The 9654-nt window shown below is 42.5% G+C and overlaps 1 long non-coding RNA gene across 1 annotated transcript; it reads right to left on the minus strand.

The window, feature by feature from the left end:
* Window positions 1-2679: 2679 nt before the first annotated feature.
* On the minus strand, window positions 2680-8940 carry LOC119878030. The gene is made up of 2 exons (XR_005385968.1): window positions 8699-8940; window positions 2680-3521 (listed from the first exon to the last, which is right to left on the minus strand). It is a non-coding gene; the product is annotated as an uncharacterized LOC119878030 (long non-coding RNA).
* Between the last annotated feature and the right edge of the window lie 714 nt (window positions 8941-9654).

The following is a 9654-nucleotide window of genomic DNA, read 5'->3' on the forward strand; positions in this document are numbered from 1 at the left end:
TGAAGAGACTGTCTTTTTTTTCCAGTGGAGAGTCTTTCCTGCTTTGTCGAATATTCGTTGACCATAAAGTGCAGGGTCTACTTCTGGATTCTCTATTCTGTTCCATTGATCTATGTGTCGTTTTTTGTGCCAGTACCACACTGTCCTGATGACCACAGGTTTGTAGTACAACCTGAAATCTGGCATTGTGATGCCCCCAGCTATGTTTTTATTTTTATTTTTTTAATATTCCCCTGGCTATTCGGGGTCTTTTCTGATTCCACACAAATCTTAAGATAATTTGTTCCAACTCTCTGAAGAAAGTCCATGGTATTTTGATAGGGATTGCATTAAATGTGTAAATTGCCCTGGGTAGCATGGACATTTTCACAATATTAATTCTTCCAATCCATGAGCATGTGCTATATTTCATATGTGTGTGTTTATATATGTGTGTATATGTATATGTGTATATGTATATGTGTATATATACAGGTATAATACAGGAGAATTTCTGTGCTTGTCTGGTTTAGAAGAAGTTCCAGTTTAGGGAAAGGGCATACATCCCCACTCTCTGACATGCTTAAACTGGCAGTACTTAGAGAAGTCTTTCCTCTTCTACTTGTAGCATGCCTCTTAGTCCCTCAAAAATGGCATCATCAGGGCCTCAGATGAAGCACTTTGTAGAATCTGTATTTATTCATACAGCAGTTTGGACCAAGCAGGCCAGCAGGGCTTTGAAATTTGTTCATGAGCCAGTCTCTACTTATCTCCCATTGGTATAAGATGATGGGGCTTACTGGTTTCCTTTTTCATCTTCTGAATGCTCTTTCCAACCTGTCTGTCACTTTCAGATTTGGGACAAATTGTCTAATTGTGTGATCTCTTTCTCTATAAGCAAAGCTCAAAGTGCAGCTTTGCATGAGCTGGGGGTCCAGGTGACATGCGCTCTATCATGTCTTAGGCCCATCTGCGCTTCTTCAGCACAACTGAGAAAGTAAGTGTAAACATAGATAACTGATTCCTTCGCTCAGGCCTATCCATACCACCCTCTCCAGCAAGAGCCAATCTTGCCTTTCACAGCCTGGAAGGCCAGCAAAAGCTACAGTTTTCTGACTGCATCATAAAGAATGAACATTGTCTGATCTTGAACATGCAGTGTCACTATTTACACTAAAACACCTTTCCACAAGATATTTAGTTCAAATCCTCAAACTGCTCATTTGTCTCATGCCCCCATCCCTATCCACTCTTGTTTTTCACTTCAACTTATTTTCTCTCTCCAAACCTCCAACACTGCCTCTCCCATCCTCACTCTTAGCTGATGACCTCCCTTTCTAATTCAACTCGAATTGACAAGTCCAAAATTGAACTCCCCCATCTTTCCATATGAACCTTCTTCAGCTGCAGTACTTTCCATCGCAGGGCAATGGCAAGTCTATTCATTCAGTTGTTGTGCCAAAGACTTGAGAGTGATTCTTCACTATGCTGCTGTACTCACCCCTCATTTTCTTTTTTTCTTTTTAAGATATTTATTTATTTATTTATTTATTTATTTATTTATTTATTATTAGAGAGAGAGAGAGAGAGAGAGGCAGAGACACAGGCAGAGGGACAAGCAGGCTCCATGCAGGAAGCCCGATGCGGGATTGGATCCCGGAATAATTCCGGGATCACGCCCTGAGGCAAAGGCTCAACCGCAGAGCCACCCAGGCGTCCCTCACCCCTTATTTTCAACCTGTCAGGAAATCCTGTGAGCTCTTTTTACAAAATATGTCCAGAAACTGACCACTTCTCCCCACCTCCACTGCTGGCATCCTGTTACAAGCCACCATCAGTTTTTTCCCCCTAGCTTGTTGAAATCGTTTCCTGACTTCTTTCTCTGCTTCACCCTCCCGCCCGCCACCCCTCTCCAAACTGCCCCACTGATAATCAATCCAGCAGCCAAAATACTGCTATTAAAACATATAATCAGATCGTATAATGCCTCTGCTTAAATCCAGCAGCTTTCGTTTTATCCAGGATAAATTAAGAGTCCTTATAATTGCCTACAAGGCCATATGTGATTTGTCCACTAGTTACCTCTCTTGTCTCGTAGTACTCTCCTCCTTTCTCATTCCCCTTTGGCCACAGTGACCACAAAGAAAGGGCTTTGGCACCATCTGTTCTTTCAGCCTGGAACATTCTTTCCCACAAATGTCTGCATGATTACCTCCCTCATCTCTTTTATGTCTTTGATTAAATGTCCCCTTTCAACGCGACTTACCCCTAAACATCTAATTTCAAATGCCCCTCCCCACCACACATACAATTCCCATTTACCTTGTCTTATTTTGTTCTTTTCTTGAATGCATTTTGTTCTTTCAACACATTATGTAATTTACTTCCTTATTCTGATTGTTTGCTTGTGTCTGCACACTAGAAGGCAAGCTCTTCAAAGCCAGGGTGGTGGTGGTGGTTGTTTAGTATGTATGTCTGATTGTTCACTCATTTGTCACAGTAGTGACTGGCATGTAGGAGGTGCTCAATAAATGTTCGTTGAATGAATAAATATGTATTACCAACATCCTCCATGTGCGTTCAACTTTTTTTAATCCAGTGAAGAGTGAGAGGGAGATGTTAATGTCCCCCACAAAATTGTTTCCCTCAATTTCCCCTTATGGTTGCACCATCATCGACAAAATCCCAAAGACAAAGAAAACTGTTTCTAACACGTATAATAGGCAGAGGGTAAATAACCCTGAGGAACAAAAACAGACGATAAATAGCACACCAAACAGTGAAACAGACAAGCAAAGAAAACACATTAGGGCACCCACGAATCAATGAACACTGTTCACAAACAATTTGGTAGTGGTGGTGAGGGTAAGGAAACAAACTACTTTGTTCAACTGTGCTCACACAGGAGTGTTGTAAAAAAAAAAAAAAAATGTCCATGAATGTTACTGTTGTATCTGAGAGGTGTTGGGACAGTGTTGGAGAGGAAGTTCACTCATTATACGGTAACCTCCCTTGGATGACTCCTGGGAGAAACCTACCTCAGGGAACAGCATAGTTATTCCTTCTGTGCAGTCATTCAGGTTTGACCTCAGGGATACTGTGACTCCTGTTGGTGATCACCTTTCCTCTTCTTTTTTTTTTTAAGATGTTATTTATTTATTCATGAGAGACAGAGAGGCAGAGACACAGGCAGAGGGAGAAGCAGGCTCCCTGCAGGGAGCCCGATGCGGGACTCAACCCAGGACCCCGGGATCACTGACCTGAGCAAAAGGCAGACGGTCAACCACTGAGCCACCCAGGTGCCCCAACTTTCTCTCTTTCTATTTAGGCAGCTTGAAACCGTAGATCCACATCTCTGGCCAACTGGCAGTAAATGCATAGAACCTTATGGCATGTGCTTTGTGTTCATCTGATTAGACTTCCACATTGTAATTTGGCCTTGATTTCCTCACCCAATATATTTATTGAAATCTTGATTTTCTTTTGCATTGATGTATTTTGTAAGCCGTGTGATTCCTCAGCTCAAAGCCTGCCGATGGCTTCTGATCTCACCCAGAGTAAAAAAAAAAAAAAAAAAAAAAAAAAAAAAAAAAAAAAAAAAAAAAAAAGAGAGAAGACTCAAATTAATAAAATCATGAATGAGAAAGGAGAGATCACTACCAACACCAAGGAAATACAAACGATTTTAAAAACATATTATGAACAGCTATATGCCAATAAATTAGGCAATCTAGAAGAAATGGACGCATTCCTGGAAAGCCACAAACTACCAAAACTGGAACAGGAAGAAATAGAAAACCTGAACAGGCCAATAACCAGGGAGGAAATTGAAGCAGTCATCCAAAACCTCCCAAGACACAAAAGTCCAGGGCTAGATGGCTTCCCAGGGGAATTCTATCAAACGTTTAAAGAAGAAACCATACCTATTCTACTAAAGCTGTTCAGAAAGATAGAAAGAGATGGAGTACTTCCAAATTCGTTCTATGAGGCCAGCATCACCTTAATTCCAAAACCAGACAAAGACCCCACCAAAAGGGAGAATTACAGACCAATATCCCTGATGAACATGGATGCCAAAATTCTCAACAAGATACTAGCCAATAGGATCCAACAGTACATTAAGAAAATTATTCACCATGACCAAGTAGGATCTATCCCCGGGACACAAGGCCGGTTCAATACTTGTAAAACAATCAATGTGATTCATCATATCAGCAAGAGAAAAACCAAGAACCATATGATCCTCTCATTAGATGCAGAGAAAGCATTTGACAAACTACAGCATCCATTCCTGATCAAAACTCTTCAGAGTGTAGGGATAGAGGGAACATTCCTCGACATCTTAAAAGCCATCTACAAAAAGCCCACAGCAAATATCATTCTCAATGGGGAGGCACTGGGAGCCTTTCCCCTAAGATCAGGAACAAGACAGGGATGTCCACTCTCACCACTGCTATTCAACATAGTACTGGAAGCCCTAGCCTTAGCAATCAGACAACAAAAAGACATTAAAGGCATTCAAATTGGCAAAGAAGAAGTCAAACTCTCCCTCTTCGCCGCTGACCCAAAAGCCTCCACCCCAAGATTGCTAGAACTCATACAGCAATTTGGTAGCGTGGCAGGATACAAAGTCAATGCCCAGAAATCAGTGGCATTTCTATACACTACCAATGAGACTGAAGAAAGAGACATTAAGGAGTCAATCCCATTTACAATTGCACCCAAAAGAATAAGATACCTAAGAATAAACCTAACCAAAGAGGTAAAGGATCTATACCCTAAAAACTACAGAACACTTCTGAAAGAAATTGAGGAAGACACAAAGAGATGGAAAAATATTCCATGCTCATGGACTGGAAGAATTAATATTGTGAAAATGTCAATGTTACCCAGGGCAATATACACGCTTAATGCAACCCCTATCAAAATACCATGGACTTTCTTCAGAGAGTTAGAACAAATTATTTTAAGATTTGTGTGGAATCACAAAAGACCCCGAATAGCCAGGGGAATTTTAAAAAAGAAAACCATATCTGGGGGCATCACAATGCCAGATTTCAGGTTGTACTACAAACCTGTGGTCATCAAGACAGTGTGGTACTGGCACAAAAACAGACACATAGATCAATGGAACAGAAGAGAGAACCCAGAAGTGGACCCTGAACTTTATGGCCAACTAATGTTCGATAAAGGAGGAAAGACTATCCATTGGAAGAAAGACAGTCTCTTCAATAAATGGTGCTGGGCAAATTGGACATCCACATGCAGAAGAATGAAACTAGACCACTCTCTTTCACCATACACAAAGATAAACTCAAAATGGATGAAAGATCTAAATGTGAGACAAGATTCCATCAAAATCCCAGAGGAGAACACAGGCAACACCCTTTTTGAACTCGGCCACAGTAACTTCTTGCAAGATACATCCACGAAGGCAAAAGAAACAAAAGCAAAAATGGACTATTGGGACTTCATCAAGATAAGAAGCTTTTGCACAGCAAAAGATACAGTCAACAAAACTAAAAGACAACCTACAGAATGGGAGAAGATATTTGCAAATGACGTACCACATAAAGGGCTAGTTTCCAAGATCTATAAAGAACTTCTTAAACTCAACAGCAAAGAAACGAACAATCCAATCATGAAATGGGCAAAAGACATGAAGAGAAATCTCACAGAGCAAGACATAGACATGGCCAACATGCACATGAGAAAATGCTCTGCATCACTTGCCATCAGGGAAATACAAATCCAAACCACAATGAGATACCACCTCACACCAGTGAGAATGGGGAAAATTAACAAGGCAGGAAACCACAAATGTTGGAGAGGATGCGGAGAAAAGGGAACCCTCCTGCACTGTTGGTGGGAATGTGAACTGGTGCAGCCACTCTGGAAAACTGTGTGGAGGTTCCTCAAAGAGTTAAAAATAGACCTGCCCTACGACCCAGCAATTGCACTATTGGGGATTTACCCCCAAGATACAGATGCAATGAAATGCAGGGACACCTGCACCCCGATGTTTATAGCAGCAGTGTCCACAATAGCCAAACTGTGGAAGGAGCCTCGGTGTCCATCGAAAGATGAATGGATAAAGAAGATGTGGTTTATGTATACAATGGAATATTACTCAGCCATTAGAAACGACAAATACCCACCATTTGCTTCAACATGGATGGAACTGGAGGGTATTATGCTGAGTGAAGTAAGTCAATCAGAGAAGGACAAACATTATATGTTCTCATTCATTTGGGGAATATAAATAATAGTGAAAGGGAATATAAGGGAAGGGAGAAGAAATGTGTGGGAAATATCAGAAAGGGAGACAGAACATAAAGACTCCTAACTCTGGGAAACCAACTAGGGGTGGTGGAAGGGGAGGAGGGCAGGGGGTGGGGGTGAATGGGTGACGGGCACTGAGGGGGGCACTTGACGGGATGAGCACTGGGTGTTATTCTGTATGTTGGTAAATTGAACACCAATAAAAAGAAATTTATTATAAAAAAAAAAAGGAAGCCCAGTTCTTGGCCTGTAAAGAATACCAGATTTTTTTTTTTATAAGCTCATTATGCTTTAATATGATGATGGATCATCCCTGCCCGCCAGCACCATCCTCGGAATGGTGATGAAGGTTGAGACACCCGAGAATACCAGATTTAATTTCTGGCTAACTCTCCGGGGCTTCCTCTCCCCTTCACTCACTCTGCCCTACTCAAACTGGAATCAGCTTATACTTTTAATAAAATCTTCTGTTTCTGGGGTGATTGTGCCACATGATACATGTCGCAGCCACAGACTTTTTTTTTTAAACCCAGCTTTTGATGGCAAGTCTCCAAGTCTGCTTGCCCCTTGTGCATGCCAACATTTGAATAAAGCACATCTGTTGATCATATCCCCAAATGCTATGTATTTTGCTACTCTTTCCACCAATAGCATTGCTGGTGTACCTGTCTGGTCAGTACTAAATTCTTGTCCTACAGCTCACCCTCTGAGAAGAAAGAGTCACCAGCCACCACTGAGACCATTAGATCCGTGATGACAGCTACCTTCTATCTTAGTGTATACATATTGCCTGCCAGAAAAAGAAGATCTGAGTCCATTTACTGGGGCCTTTCTACAAAACAACACTCATCACCCTTGTGGTCATTTATCTCTGGCTTTCTCCATCCATGTGAATCCACCAAACTTCCAAGGCTCCCTCCCCCAGCTTATCCAGTATGATCGTCCCCTCCCTACTTGGATAATTTCCCACAGCCTGCACTGCTAGCCCAAGATGGGGAAATGGAATACGCAATACAAGAGAGGCTAGACTTTCAGTGGCAATGTGGTATCGCCAAAGCCTTCTTTACCTAGAAGGATCCTGCCTAGAGGACTGATCCCCAGAGCCACGTGGGAAGTGCCCTGGTTAGGTCTAAACATTCTAACGACTGAATCCTTGGAAATCCAGGCCTCTGGAAATCTGTGGTATGGGATTTCATCAATTTGGAGGTGCACAGGAAAGCCAATGGGGCACAAATAGTTTGAGGGTCATGAGTTATTTATTACCGGAAGGTTCAGGGTCAAGGCCCAGAAGGTTTCTCTCTTTTGCTTCCTTCCACCTCAGGGAATGGCCTTAGGCAATGCCTCTGGAGCCAGTTCACTCAGTCTTCTCTGACCGGCACTGCCAGCCCTTCCTTCCAGATCTTGTTCTTGTGTTTAACCCACCATATGGACTTGACATCCTCACCAGGGAAAATTTGGAAATTGGGGAAAGTTACCAGGATGAATTAAAAAAAAAAACACCATAATTCCACAACCAATGTATAGTCACTCTTAGTTCTTAATTTACTCCCCATGGGTCTCTTTCCTATGGGAGTAAGATAATATAGCACATAACCCACTACCATGAGATCCAGTGGTGTCCCTTGCTGCATCCCAGACATTGCTGTGTCTGGGAGCATGTGTGATGATCTGCAAAAATGATCTTCCTTCCCCCTACCCACTTACCCCCATCCTTCATGGAAAAAGATGGAAAAAGATGCTTAGCCCCAACATTAGTCAGGCAATAAAATATATATATATATATATATTTTTTTTTATTTATTTAAATTCCGGTTAGTGAACATGCAGTGTAATATTAGTTTCGGGTGTCCAGTATTGTAGTTCAACACTTCCATACATCAACACCCAGTGCTCATCACAAGTGCGCTCCTTAATCCCCATCGCCTATTTAACCCATACCCCCACCCCACCCCCCACCTTCCTTCTGGTAACCATCAGTTTGTTCTCTAGAGTTAAGAGTCTGTTTCTTGGTTAGGCAATTAAAATAATTAGTCACAGTGAAATACCATTTCTTTTCTATCAGAGGACTATTTGATTTAGGGATGGAAAAGGACTAGGAAATGAAATCCTAAGGAAGAAAGAACCAGGAAGCCCAGCATGGCCCACTAACAGCACTGTGGCTGTGTGAGGGGAGTGGTGATATCCCTTACCCAGGTTGGTCCCCTGGCCCAGTTCCTATGGGACTGGATATGAATCCAATGAGGGGCTGAGAGTAAAAACCAGAAGAGTTGTTTCCATAATAAGAGTGATGAAGCAGTGCAAATCACTCAGCACAGGCCAAATGGCTTCCTTTCATGGTGGGTGACCACCATGTGCAACTGGTGGGCCTGTGGTCAGCCCAAGGGATGCCCCTGTGCCACCAAGCACCACAGGAGCCACTCTCAGAGAGATCTGATACCTGGGTCCAGTGCCCTGGATTCTTTTGTAGATGCGGCTGAATAAAAACAGGGTTAACACCAGGTCAGCAGAAGAGGCTCATCGCCAATCTCATCCCTGCCTTTTTCTCTGGATGCTCCAGAACTCCTAGTGAGCTCTGAATCAACATATTCAGCAGTCCCAGCTGGGGTATGTGATGGCCACCAAGGTTATCACCAGGCTTAGGCATGGATGGACAGGCTCGATGGCATATCCGGACATATGATTCCGTATCTTCACCCGAGAATAGAATACAATGGAATGGAATGGAATGGAATGAAATGACAGAGGAGATCGGAAATATGGGCGTGGGGGAGGCTTAAGAGTGCTGTGATTAAAGAATTGATCCAAGTCCTAAATGACCAAATTGTTCTGATCATTTAGGAAAACACACACACACACACAACCGAAAGAAAATCTTCCACATTTCTAGCTGAGAAACTTTGGAGATGGGGCTTGGATTATCAAGTGTTAATAACATTAAAAACTGTTTTATGTTTCTATTAAAAATGTTCTGTGATTATGAGAAAGCAGAAAAGGAAAAAAGGAGCAGAGGAGGGACTCCTGGGTGGCTCAGTGGTTGAGTGTCTGCCTTTGGCTCAAGGCGTGATCCCAGAGTCCTGGGATCCGAGTCCTGCATCACGCTCCCCAGAGGGAGCCTGCTTCTCCTTCTGCCTATGTCTCTATCTCTCTCTGCGTGTCTCTCATGAATAAATAAATAAAATCTTAAAAAAAAAGAGAAGGAGCAGAGGAAGAGGAGTAGAGAGAGGGAGGGAGAGAGAGAGAAACAGAGACACACACACAGAATAAAGACAAAGTAAGGAAAGAAGGGAAAGACAAATAAGAGACTATGTATAGAGACCGGCCACGGGCTTAGTTCATTTCTCTTCTTGAAACCCAGGGCTGCTGCCACTAAAGCCCAAAGTCCTGATGATAAGT

The sequence above is a fragment of the Canis lupus genome, chromosome X, assembly GCF_011100685.1.
Source record: "Canis lupus familiaris isolate Mischka breed German Shepherd chromosome X, alternate assembly UU_Cfam_GSD_1.0, whole genome shotgun sequence".
NCBI classification, from domain to species: domain Eukaryota; kingdom Metazoa; phylum Chordata; class Mammalia; order Carnivora; family Canidae; genus Canis; species Canis lupus.